This window comes from Lichenostomus cassidix, chromosome 8 (assembly GCF_008360975.1).
Source record: "Lichenostomus cassidix isolate B80296 chromosome 8, HeHo_3.0, whole genome shotgun sequence".
Taxonomy (NCBI): Eukaryota; Metazoa; Chordata; class Aves; order Passeriformes; family Meliphagidae; genus Lichenostomus; species Lichenostomus cassidix.
Genome location: NC_139489.1, coordinates 824,299 through 836,744, shown reverse-complemented (window position 1 = coordinate 836,744; position 12,446 = coordinate 824,299). Strand labels below are relative to the sequence as shown.

The 12,446-nt window shown below is 56.1% G+C and overlaps 1 long non-coding RNA gene across 1 annotated transcript in view; it reads right to left on the bottom strand.

The window, feature by feature from the left end:
- The window catches only part of LOC146433583 (uncharacterized), a 214,838-nt gene that overhangs the window by 80,124 nt on the left and 122,268 nt on the right, over positions 1 to 12,446 (bottom strand). The window lies entirely within an intron of this gene.

Below are 12,446 nucleotides of genomic sequence, written 5' to 3'. Positions count from 1 at the left end.
TGGACTTTAGGATCAACGCTCCCAGCAAAGCCTTGGCCAGATGCAAAGACCTTGGGGGTGATTAATTCCTCATTAATTGGAACTTTGGGGGCTCTATGGTGCTGCTGCCTTGAAAGATTCCAGAGACAATGGCCAAGCTTCCTCTTAAAATAATTTTCGCGAGATTTTAAACTTTAACCAATTTTTAATGCATTTTTTGGGAAGCACTGACAAATCCCTGCAGGCCCAGGGAGTGGGAATGTGCTGCTGGGCAGGCAGCATTCTGCTTTCCCAGGGATTCCAGAGCCTCCAGCCCGGCTCTCCGCAGCGTTTGCTCCTGAGCTGCAGCTCCTCGGATCCACCAGGCGCTCGGGAAGGGTTCTGTTACTCCAGCAACTGCGAAAATCAGTGCCATGTAACTCCCCTTTTCTGAGGATTTCACATCAGCTGTGGAACAGAAGCGCGAAGCTCCTCCTCCGTGAGGTAATTAAAAAATAAAAATGCTGCTTTATCCGAGGAAAAGTTTCACAGAAGGCATGCAGGCCGAGGTTTGAGTTCCCAGGGACGCCAAGCTAACACAACACGAGCTCTTTAATTACGAAATCACGGAATGAAGGCAGCTCTGCGATAGCCACAGCAATTAACGCCGTTCGGAAAATGCAGAGCCCTCCTTTCACTGCGGAAAAGAGCTCCGTGACCTCCTGCGAGGCCCCTTCCCTCTCCACACCCACACCTCCGAGCCCAGGCGGCAAGAACATCCCCAAAAAGAGGTCACACTCTCCGGGAGGCACAGCTCATCCCCGGCAGTGCCGCTTTGGAGATCAGCTGCTCCTGATTTTTTTTTTTTTTTCTCTTTCCCAAGTCCTGCTACTTCCCCGAAGTGGCTGCAATCTGCGGCGGGAGGTTGCCATGGCGAGCATCCATCCCTCCTCCCTCCATCCCTCCCTCCCTCCCTCCCTCCTCCGTGAGGAGCTGAGCGAGCAGATGCGGAACAGCAAAACCCACCGGATTAAGTCACTTCTCTTGTCATGGAATGAGGAGGGGAACGCTTTGGATTTTAGCTGTTCCTGAGGATTATTCCCGCCCGGAACACCTGAGGTTAAAGGCACCAAGCAACGGCACGTGGCCGGAGTTTTTAGCTGGAAATCACGGATGGACGGGAGGAAAATGAAGGGATTTAGATGGAGTGAGGGGCACGGCAGAAAACATCCATCGGATCGTTTCTGGTTCCCCAAAGCCAAGGAACTTCCAGCAGGGCTCTCGTGTCCGTGACCCTCCCCGGTCCAGCCTCCCAAAAAACGAGCAAAGCCAGCTCGGTCCCCGCGGCAGCAGCTCGGAGATGGGGACAAGGGGCGCGCAGGCTCCGAGCCCCGCGGCCCAACCCTGCCCGGCTTCTCCCAAATCCCGGCGCGGGGATGAGCAGCTTCCCTCGGCCCGCAGCTCCCCAAACCCCGAGCTCCCAACCGCAGCCCCCTCGGCCTGCCGCGGGAGGGACAGACGGGCTGGGGCTGCCCGGGGGACACGGAGCCACGCGGGACCGGGCTGTCCCTGCGCGGAGGGAGCTCCTCCGCACCTCCCCGCGCATCCCCGCGCATCGCCGGGCCGGCACGGGCGCCGCAAAGGGCGCAGAATTTTCCAGGAGCCGCGCCGAGCCCGACCCTCGTCGCAGGCAGGTTCCCGGGAAATCGCTCCCGAGCTGTCACCGAGCCGTCACCCGAGCTGTCACCCGAGCTGTCACCCGAGCTGTCACCGCGCCGCGGGCGCTGCGCGGGGGCGGCGGCTCCGCGCCGAGCGTGCCCGGGCTGCGCGCAGCGAGCGCTCCTTTGTCCTCGGCGGAGCCACCCGCGCTCCCTCCCCGCTCCCGGCGGCGTGGGCGGCCCGGGCATCCCCGGGGGCTGCGCGCCCCTCCCGCCCCGAGCGCGCTACTCACGGTGCAGGCGGGAGCGCGCGTCCATGCGCGGCCGAGCCGCGGTGCGGGGGCTGCGCGGGCGCCGCCGGGGGCTGCCCGCGGCTGTCCCGCCGCCCGCCCCGCCGCGCCGCGGAGCCCAGGGCCGGGCCCGCTCCGCCTCCGCGGGCGGCGCCCAGACACAAAGCGGCGGCGGCGGCGGCGGCGGGGCGGGTCCGGTCCCGCTGCGCGCCCGCGCTGAGCTCCGCGGCGGCGCAGGGGCGGTGCGGGGGGGCGGGACGCGGCCGCGCCCCCGCCGCGGGGCGGTGCGGAGCGGGGGATGCGGAGCGGGGGATGCGGAGCGGGGGATGCGGAGCGGGGGATGCGGTGCGGGATGCGGAGCGGAGCGCTGTGGTGCGGAGCGGTGCGGAGCGCTGCGCGCAGGCGGTGCCGCCCATCCCCGTCCCGACGGGGCACCCCGCGAGCGGAGCATCCCCGGAGCATCCCGGAGCATCCCCGGAGCATCCCCCTGCCCCAGGCCGTGGCCCCAGCCCCGCTCCCCGCCCGCTCACCCCTCCTTGCCCAAGGCGGGAGCCATCGGCCGCGCTCGGGCCAAGGCGCGGAGCTGGCACCGGCAAGGGGCTCGCAGCCTCCCGGAGCGGCGCGGGCAGTGACGGTGACAGCTCAGTGTCCCCTACGGGCCTGGGGGCTCACGGGCCAAGGGCTAAAACCGCTGGGGTGATGGGGACACCTGGCAGGGGCATTGTGCCCGCGGGTGAGGCTATCCTGAATCTCCGGGATCTCCTGCCTGTCCTCCATCCCCGGGAGCATCACCCGCTGCGGGACAGAGCAGGACACACACGTGGATGTCCCACCCCGCTGCCACCCCGCCCTGTGTTTGTGTGTGACCTGGAGCGATCCTGGCGACCCTCCAGGGGTTCACGGAAACACGGAATGGGTTGGCTTGGGTTGACTTTAAAGCTCACCCAGTCCCCCCCGCCATGGGCAGGGACACCTCTCACCGCAGCACTGCCCACAGTCTGGGCTCCTGCAGCTTCTCCTGGTGCTCCTCAGACCGTGACAGCAGCAAGTCCTGAGCTGCTCAGCTCCTTGGATCCCAATCTTTGTTCCCAAAGGCAGCCAATCCCAGCCCCGGTGCCACCGTGTCCCATTCCTGGCCACCCTGGCTTCCCTGGGCCACCCGCAGCTCTGGGCAGGCCTGACGCTGGCGTGGTGGTGACACGGTGACACAGTGACACGGTGGCTCCACAGCTCTGTGTGGGTCACGGCATCTCCCGGCTCTCCCAGCACTGGGATCTGCCTGGCAGCACAGAAGGGAAGCATTTCTAGGAGCTGGAAGGACCGCGGGAGGGTTTATGGCGGCAGGGAGCTCTCCAGTGCTGCTCCACAGGGATAACCCCGCGGCTCGGCTGAATCTGCTCTCCTTGGTGCTGACGGAGGAATGTCGGAATGCCGGAATGCTCCCAGCCTCTCCCTCTTTCTTCATCTCCAAGTGGGAACTGGAATTAGGCGCAGAAACCTTCTGCTCCACCAACATTTTTGCAGTGCTCAAAGCAGTCACCCCCTGGTTCGGTGCTGCCCAGAGAAGCTGTGGTGCCCCTGGATCCCTGGCAGTGCCCAAGGCCAGGCTGGACAATTGGAGCAACCTGGGACAGTGGGAGGTGTCCCTGCCATGGCAGGGGTGGCACTGGGTCGGATTTAAGGTCCCTCCCAACCCAACCCAGTAATTCTGATCTCAGAGGTGACATGGGGACGTCCAATGTCAGCTGGGACAGGACATGGAAATTCATCTCCCAGAAAACTCACAGTAACATAAGATGGGAATTTTTTGTTGAAACAGAGAGTTCGTTCCCTTCCTGAAAATCCTGAAAAACATCAAGATTTTGAAGGGCACAAAGGGCCTGGAAAACCCCTGGAAGAGTCGAGTCCTTATGTACAAAATGCAGAGCTTTCTTCCCTGTGAAGGCAAGTGTGGAGTGGGAGAAACACAGGGATGTGCCTGGGAGGAACAGGGATGTGCCAGGGAGAAACACAGGGATGTGCCTGGGAGGAACAGGGATGTGCCAGGGAGGAACAGGGATGTGTCTGGGAGGAACAGGGATGTGCCAGGGAGGAACAGGGATGTGCCAGGGGGAGCTGCAGGAGCACAGGGCAGGTGGGAATCTTCCCAGGGGGACAAATCCCCCAAGGCAGGAGCTGGGAAGGGCAAGGCTGGAGCTGTGGAACTGAAATCCCCAATTCCTGTCCTCTCTCAGTGGTTCCAGTGGAGACAGGGAGACCAAGGGCAGCAAAGAGCAGGCTGGAATACTGGAAAATGGGGATGCCAGGCCATCCCTAAACTCTGCTCCTGCAGAACAAGTCTCTCAGCTGGGCTTCACCACTGCTCTTCCATGGATTTCCCCTGGGAAGCTCCTATGAACAACCTCCTCCCTGCTGTGGGCCTGGCTAAGGTGAGGTTGAAAATCATGGAATTCCTTCAGCAAATCTCCCAGGAAAGCTGGATATGTTCCCTGAAAGGGCTCTGCAGGTTTGGGCACAGAAGGGTCTGTTGGAATCCAACTGCAGCGATGGTGTGTGAATCAAAGCATGGCACAGATAACCCTGAAATAAAGTTATTTTTATTCCCTAGTTTTTCAAAACTCGGGACTATAGAAAGAAGGAACAGTTTTAAGGACAGAGCTCCTTCTCTTTCATAAATGGTGGAGCTGCACAGCTTTGAATATTTTCCCTTTAGAATTCCCAGTGTATATTTTTTTTTCCCTCTGGTTTTACCAAGTCCTCTCGAGTGCCACTTGATGTATTCCCAGACAAAGCTGATCTCCATTTCTGGAGCCTTTAATTGTGGGGTGGAGAGGAGGGATGAGTCACAGCCGTGGTGCCACACAGGGGGTTTTTAGGTCACCTCCCAAGTAGGCCACAGGGATGGTGACAAAGAGTCCAGCTGGGAGCTGGGACACGGTGACAGTGGTGGGGCAGGAGGGACCTGTCAGGCTCTGCCCAAAAGTCAGTGAGTCTGGGACTTTTGATTGAGGCAGAACTGAGGAGATGAAAAACCAGGATGGAAAGGGAAGAAAATCTTCCTGGAAACCCAAACAGCAGCTGGGTGTTGCCCTCCCTCCTCATCCCCAGGGTGCAATTGATGGGGAATTGTCACTATCCATGAGGAACTGTTCCATCAGGTGACACTTTGGGAGCTTTCCTCCCTGCCAGAGAGCTCTGAGGAGCTGGAGAAGCTCGTGGGTCACCTGAGCCTCTGGGCTTTGGCAGGGGCTGAGGTTAAAAATGGGATGCAGGAGGAGAGAAGGAGTGCAGGACCATCAGCACTGAGGGGAACTCACTGGCATCACTTGGGATATTTGCATCCCTGCATTGAGGGCAAACTGGGAGAAAGTTGATGTTTCTGGAGTGATGACATCATCGGGCTGGACCTGCAAAAATGATAACCCTGCTTCCAAGTGGAACAGCTCATTGCTTCTTTCAACAGTGAAATCATTCCATTCCCATCATCTGGAAACACTTGAAAAACCTGACATGAAATAGGGAACAAGCAGGGACCTTAAACAGCTCCCTCTTCCCTCTCTCATCAAAAGGACAAAGGAATCTGGAGAGGAGCTGGGATAATCCTGATCTCCCGCTCTGGGATGCAGCCTGGGATGGTGGGAGGTGTCTTTGCCCACGGCAGGGGCTGCAATGAGATCAGCTTTAAGGTCCTTCTGACCACACCAGTCTGGGATTCCGTGATTCCAGCAGTATTCTGGGAGCCACTGGGACGCTCAGTGCTGGTCAGGAATGTTGTCAGAGGAATCCCTGATCCTCCCTTTCCATTTTATCTCTTCCAAGCCCAGTTCGTGGCTCCCAGGATCCGACAATCAGGTGCTGCACGAAACCCTTCCCTCCCATTGAAATCCCTCCCCGGAGCAGCTGAGCTCTCCAGGTCTCCAAAAACTATTTCAATATCTCCTTCCAGCCCCATCCCAGCTGCCTCTCCACCACACCACTCCCCACAGCCCAGGCATGACTGTCCCAGCCGGAGCCGCCCGTCTGAAGAGCAGCTGAAGGTCACTGGAAGGTTAGCGGGAAATGGGAATTGCTTGGCTGCAGAGGCTCCCCGGCAGGGATAGCGGTGGGAGCTGGCGGGCTGGTGGCTGCTCGGCGTGTGCAGAGCCGAGGGAAGGAGCTCTCTCCCTCCCCTGCTGCAGTGGGCTGCACTCTGCAGCACCGTGTGTCACACACACATCCATCGCAGGCACTGCAGCAAACATCTCCGGCTGCTCCGGTGGCTCCACGCTGGAATACACTCTCTGTGTTCCCTCTCCCGCATCCCTCTGACCTTTGAGAGGCTCGGATTGCCTCGAAAATGAAAATCCGGGCTGCGGGGGCGAGGTGGGAGGGAAGGGGAGCAGCTCCCGGCCACGGAGTGCTGCCCATCCCGACGGGAAGGGGAAAACCGGGATGGGAAATCCTCCCGTGCCATGGGCTGGTGTGGCCGTGGAGGGGACACTGTGCCTCGCTCCGCTGGGGTTTGGGATGCTCAGAAGCGATGGAATCCGATGGGTTTTAAGGATCTGGAACATCTCTAAGGTCCCTTCCCACCCCGAGCACTCCAGGATTCCACGCTCAGCCACACGCTGGTGTGCGAGGAGCACACGAGTGTGTGAGGAGTGGGAGAGCTGCTGGGACAGCTGCTGGGGCAGCGAGGCCACCAAGGACAGCTCCCCGGGCAGGGCACCGGGAACGCCCAGCGGCAGATATTCCTCCCGGGAACAGCCCAAACCGGCTGATCCAGCCTTCTCCTCCAGCAGGGTTTAAATACTCCTTTAAACTCTCCTTCTCCTCCACTCCGGCTTTAAATACCCGGGAAATGCCATTTTCACCCTCGGGACTCTGTCCATGACACACCTTCCGTCATTCCCCTTCCAACACCCGTTTTCCTGCCATGCTCTGAGCATTAGCAGCTTCCCAGCAGCTCCAAACCATTCCTGGCTCTCTGGCTGGTGGCATCTGGGCAGATTTGGCCCTCTGGGGTGGTTCTGGAGGAGCTGCCATGCCCAGGCCCCAGGTCACTCCGTGGCAGGGCACAGGAGCAGAGCAGAGCAGAGCAGAGCAGCCTGGCAAGGATCACACAGCAGCAGCTCTGGGAGATCTCAGGAGTCAAACAGTGTCTCTGTGCTGCTCTCTGCCTTCCTCCCGACGAGCCCTGGGCAGCAGGAGGGACACTGGGATGTCCCACAGCAAAGGCTCTGCTGTGTCCCCTGGAGATCCCATGTTCCTCCTTCCCAGGCTCAGTTCCTGCATCCACACTGTCCTTTCCCCTAGCCTGCCCATGGGAACATCCCATCCCATAAATCCCATCCCATCCCACAAATCCCATCCCATCCCATCCCATCCCATCCCATCCCATCCCAAAATCCCATAAATTCCATCCCATCCCATAAATCCCATAAATCCCATAAATCCCATCCCATCCCATCCCATCCCATTATCCCATCCCATCCCATATCCCATCCCATAAATCCCATATCCCATCCCATCCCATCCCATAAATCCCATCCCATCCCATCCCATCCCATCCCATCCCATCCCATCCCATCCCATTATCCCATCCCATTATCCCATCCCATTATCCCATCAATCCCATGCACACAATGCCCTCTCCAGGAGGTCCCACGAGCTCAGGGCTGCACAGATTCACAGTTTTGGGTTTTTCCCAGCCCAGCTGAAGCTGCAGGCTGGCAGTGGCAGCTCTGATCCCAGCGACTCCCAGCGCAGCTCCCACGATCCCAACTGCCCCATCCCGCTGCATTTGGTGCCTGTTGGATCCGAGGCTGAGCAAACTCCTGGTTTTTTGGTCTCTCACCCTCTCAGCATTTAAAAATAGAGCTGTTACTAAGCGATGGCAGCGAGGAGGAAGCCAAGCCTATTGAGGAGCACTCCTGGGAACAGGTATTTTTCCCAGCCCGAGCGCTGTAAACATTGTGGGATGAGGAATTATGAATCAGAGCTTTCCTTCCCTCCCTGCCATCCCCACTGCTGCTCTCCCATCGCCCCAAAAACAACGGCAGCAGCAGCAGCAGCTGTTTGTTTTCACTCTGCCTTCCGAAGTCATGGTTGGCAGGTCGTGTTTTCCAACCTTTCCACACATCTTTCCAGAAAAAAATAAAAAAAATAGAAAGGAAAAGAAGTGGGATGGATTTGCCGTGGAGTGGTGGAACAAGAGCTGGAGGAGTCCAAGCACTGCCAAGGCCACCAGTGTCCCCAAGTGCCACATCCACAGGGATTTAAATCCCTGCAGGAATGGGGACTGGAAAACCTTTGCCATGGAGGAATTTTCCCAGCCTTGGCTCTTTCCCAGCACTGCTGATCCCTTTGGGTTCTGATTCTCCAGCTCCTTTCACTTCCAGATCCCTGCAGAGAGCCAAGAGCAGCACTGGTAGACGAGAGAAATATATGGAATTAATAAAAAGATGGAGAAAAGCTGGAAAAGCAGCTGGAATTTTCCTACACGAGGTTCAAATCCTCGTTAGCCCCAGCAGCTCTCCCGAATCCCTTACGGATTTATGGCAGCAGCAGCTTTTGCAGTGGGTTTTTAGGACTGGATTTAGGATAAAGTATCTTCTGACAGGGTGAGAATGGGGCAGAAATTCTCATTAAACACGAGAAGTGACATTTTCAATTAAGCAAGAGGAAGAAAGCAGCTGAGAATTGATAGGCCTGCTCCAGAAAATGGGGGAAAACGTCATAAAAAATGGGAAGATGCAGCTGGAGAAGCCTGGGTATTAAAAATTACAGTCATCCATTCGAATTATCCAAAGGAATGATGGATTTGTCCCCACTCCAGGCTCTTTTGTGTCAAAAGAATGGGGAGTGCAGCAGTGGAGAGGCAGAGCTTGGCTCTCCCCACGTGCAGCCCTGGTCGTGTGGGATGGGGAGCCTCAGTTCTCTGGGAATCCATTTGGGATGATGGATTTTATCTGCATTTTAGCAGCAGGATTTCAGCATTTCTGGCCCAACATTAAACTGAGGATTTGGGATTTGAGGCTGGGGTTAGGGGAGTTGAGGAGCCACACAGGAACAGGGCTGTGTGTAGGGCAGAGCTGTTTCTGGGAAGAGCTGCTCTGGGATCTGCTCCCTCAGATGGATTGCTCTTGGAGCAGGAAAAGAGCAATGAAAGGATTCCCAACTTCCATGGAAGTTTGCTGGTGGATCCGTGAGCCCACGCTGGATTTCACATCCCTGCACAGCACAACTTCCTCCTCCCAAACCCATTTATCCCAATGTTGACCCCAAACTGCTGGGATCCTCCTCTGTCCCAAGGCCATGGATGTTTCCACATTCCCCTTCAATCCCAGCAACCAGGAGCTCCCATTCCTTTGGGATTCAGGGATTGTGGATTCTGTCCAGCTCTGTTGTTCCCCTATTTGGCCAAAGGGAAACATTTTTAATTCCCCCACAGGATGACTAAAGTGCATTTTCATCCATTAATGCTCCTGTTTTCCATATTCCAAATCCAAGGTGGAGTTGATCAGGAGCTGGGAGGAGGATGTTGCTTCTTCCTCAGCCTCACTCCCTGAGAACATCCCATTAATATTCCTATCCTCAGATGCTGCTTCAAGCCATGAACTCACAGATCCTGGAGGTTTTTCCACCCAAAATAATTCCCTGATCTCGCATTTCTCTCCAGCTGCCTTCGCTGAATTTTCCATTCCCCTCACATGGCAGTGTTGGGGTTGGATTATGGAATTTGGTTGTTCCCAGGCAGCTCTTCCCATGGTCAGGAGAAGGTTTTTTTGGGATTCCCACCTCCCCTGGCCCATCCCCACCATCCAGGCTGCTGCTGTGCTCCCCTTCTAAGGCTCCCTGGATTTTCCTTCCTCCTCAGCTCTCCATAATTTATAACCAACCTTTCCTGTCCGTGCTCTAGGACAGGCACTGCAAAAAAAAAAAACCCTAAAAAATTTATTTTCTTCAGGAAAAAATAGCAAGTGGATGTGTGAGGAGCTGGTGGCTGGTGGCATTGGCTGCTCCCTGCTCCCGGAGCTGAGCCAAGGCAGGGACAGGGCTGGGGAGCACAAGGACAGGGAGACTCCAGTTCCATCTCCTTCTGGGTTTATCCAGCCCTTTGGTGGAATTCTGTCCTGAAAATTCCGTCCTTTTGTGGAATTCCCTCTCTGTTAGGGGTGAATCCCTCGGTTAGGGTGAATCCAGCAAGGCTCCCCCATCCTGCTGGGAATGAGGATCCAGCCCTGGGTGGAGCACAGCCTTCCCATGGTGAGGGAAATCCCAAAATTCCATCTCCATGGGACAGCTGGAACCATGGAATCCTTGATGGATTTGCACTGGGAGGTGCCTTAAAGCTCATCCAGTGCCACCTCTGCCATGGCAGGGACACCTTCCACTGTCCCAGACTGCTCCAGCCTGGCCTTGGACACTGCCAGGGATCCAGGGACACCACAGCTTCTCTGGGAATTCCAGCCCAGCCAGGAATTCCTTCCCAATCTCCCATCCATCCCTGCCCTCTGGCAGTGGGAAGCCATTCCCTGTGTCCTGTCCCTCCAGCCCTTGTCTCCAGTCCCTCTCCAGCTCTCCTGGAGCTCCTTTAGGGAAAACCACAGGAGCTGAATCTCAAAAACTCCACAGAGGAGGATCCAGGACACATTTGGAGGAGGAGGATTTGTTTCCAAACACATGAAAGTGTATAAAATGCCTTTTATATCCTTTTTTTTTCTCATGGAGAGAGCAGGAGTTGCCCAGTGCAGAGAATCCCTGTGGGCTGAAGACCAGGAGATTCCCAGAGGATCTCCAGAGGACACAACTCCCGCAGTGGGATGTGATCCATGCCCAGGATGTCTCCAAATCTCCCCTTATTCTTCCCACTGCTGCTGGAGGAGCTGCAGGGATGTGGGTTTGTTAGGATTCAGCTCAGCCCATCCTCGCTGCGAGCCGAGGGAGCCAGGGGAGGCTGGGAGAGCTCCACCCGCTGAATCACCCGGAGACACTCCTTCCCTCGGAACGCAGGGAGGGGACAGGAGAGATCAGGGAAATTCCTGGTGAGAAACATCCCAGCGGGGAAGGGTGAATTCCTGCCTCTCCCCTCTGCAGTCCCACTGAAGGCAGGGGCTGGATGGAATTCCTGGATGGAATTCCTGCATGGAATTCCTGCCATTTCTATGCTTGGAGAGACCAAAGGCACAGGAAGAGTTCTTTAATTCCAACCTGTCAGTTGTGTGAGAACATCCAAGGGAAATCCATGGCTTAGCAAAGAAACACACGGAAAGGAGGGTTTGGGGAAGTTTTTTCCTGGTCAATTATATTTACTGACTTATTCCCAGCCTCTCTGGATTTCCTTATGGATCCCAAAGGTGCTGGTGAGGCAGAAAGCACCGGGAAAGGAGCAGTGGGGTTTGGACAAGGGAAGTGCAAATGGTTTGTTCCTGTTGGGGAGGAGGGAAGGAAGGAAGGAAGGAAGGAAGGAAGGAAGGAAGGAAGGAAGGAAGGAAGGAAGGAAGGACAGACAGGTACTTTGGAACCCAAAGCCACAAAGGCCAGCAATGGGATGAAGCTCCCAGCCCTTGGCTCGGTGTAAATCCATTATCTCATCCTGGCCTAAAAATAACCACTCCAAATTATTCCGAGCTCTGCACAGGCTGCTGCTTCCTCCTCACACTTAGTCATAAACCCTGGAATCAATAAGAGTGTTGGCAGCCCAGGCACGTTCCTGCCTAGTGCAGAGCAGCCCAGCAGAGCTGTGCTCCAGGGAAAGCTCTGGATCTCCAGGGATCCTGCCCTGGATGGAGGCTGGGGGGATTTTCCTGGGTTATTGCCATGGAAAAATATCCATTTTCCCCTTCATTTTCCCCACAGTCATTTCTGTCTCAGCCCACAAGGCACTGGGACACCTCTCACCCTCCCTCTGGAGAGAATCCAGAGCATCCAACTCCCACCTTCGACCAAATCAGGGAGAATTTGGTCAAATCCCTGGGAAAATCTGGGTTCCTCCACAGCCCCAAAGGTGGCACCTGCGTGGCCATGCAGGTGTGGAGTCAGATTTGTAACCCAGCTCAAGCAGGCAGTTATTCCTTCCCAAATTCCTCACTGCTTCCCGGCTATAAATCACAAATTGCTACCTGCTCCGCTCTCCTGATCCACCAGGGATGCTTTAATCCCACTATTAATCATCATTAATTATTCATGGGGTGCTTGTGCATTTAAAGAACCCAACGGCCTGGGACTGGCTGAGTGGCAGTGCTGGATTTCCAGTGGTTATCTCCCAATTAATTGGGAGATGCTTCCCGAGCACAGAAAGCAAAGACTGCATCGCATTAATGTTTGATGGGGAAAAAAAAAAAATCCAGAGATCAATTGAACATTAATATTAAACCGGCTGTGAATAAACATTTCATTAAAACAAAACTGGATTTTCCATGTGAGCACGTCTGTTTACCTTCCTGCCATTTTATTGGAATGAAAGCATGGAAATCCGTGGAGTTGGATATCCTGGAAATCCCTGCTCCAGTGGGGAGCACAAGTTCATGTTTCTGTGCACAAACACTGTTTCAAGCTG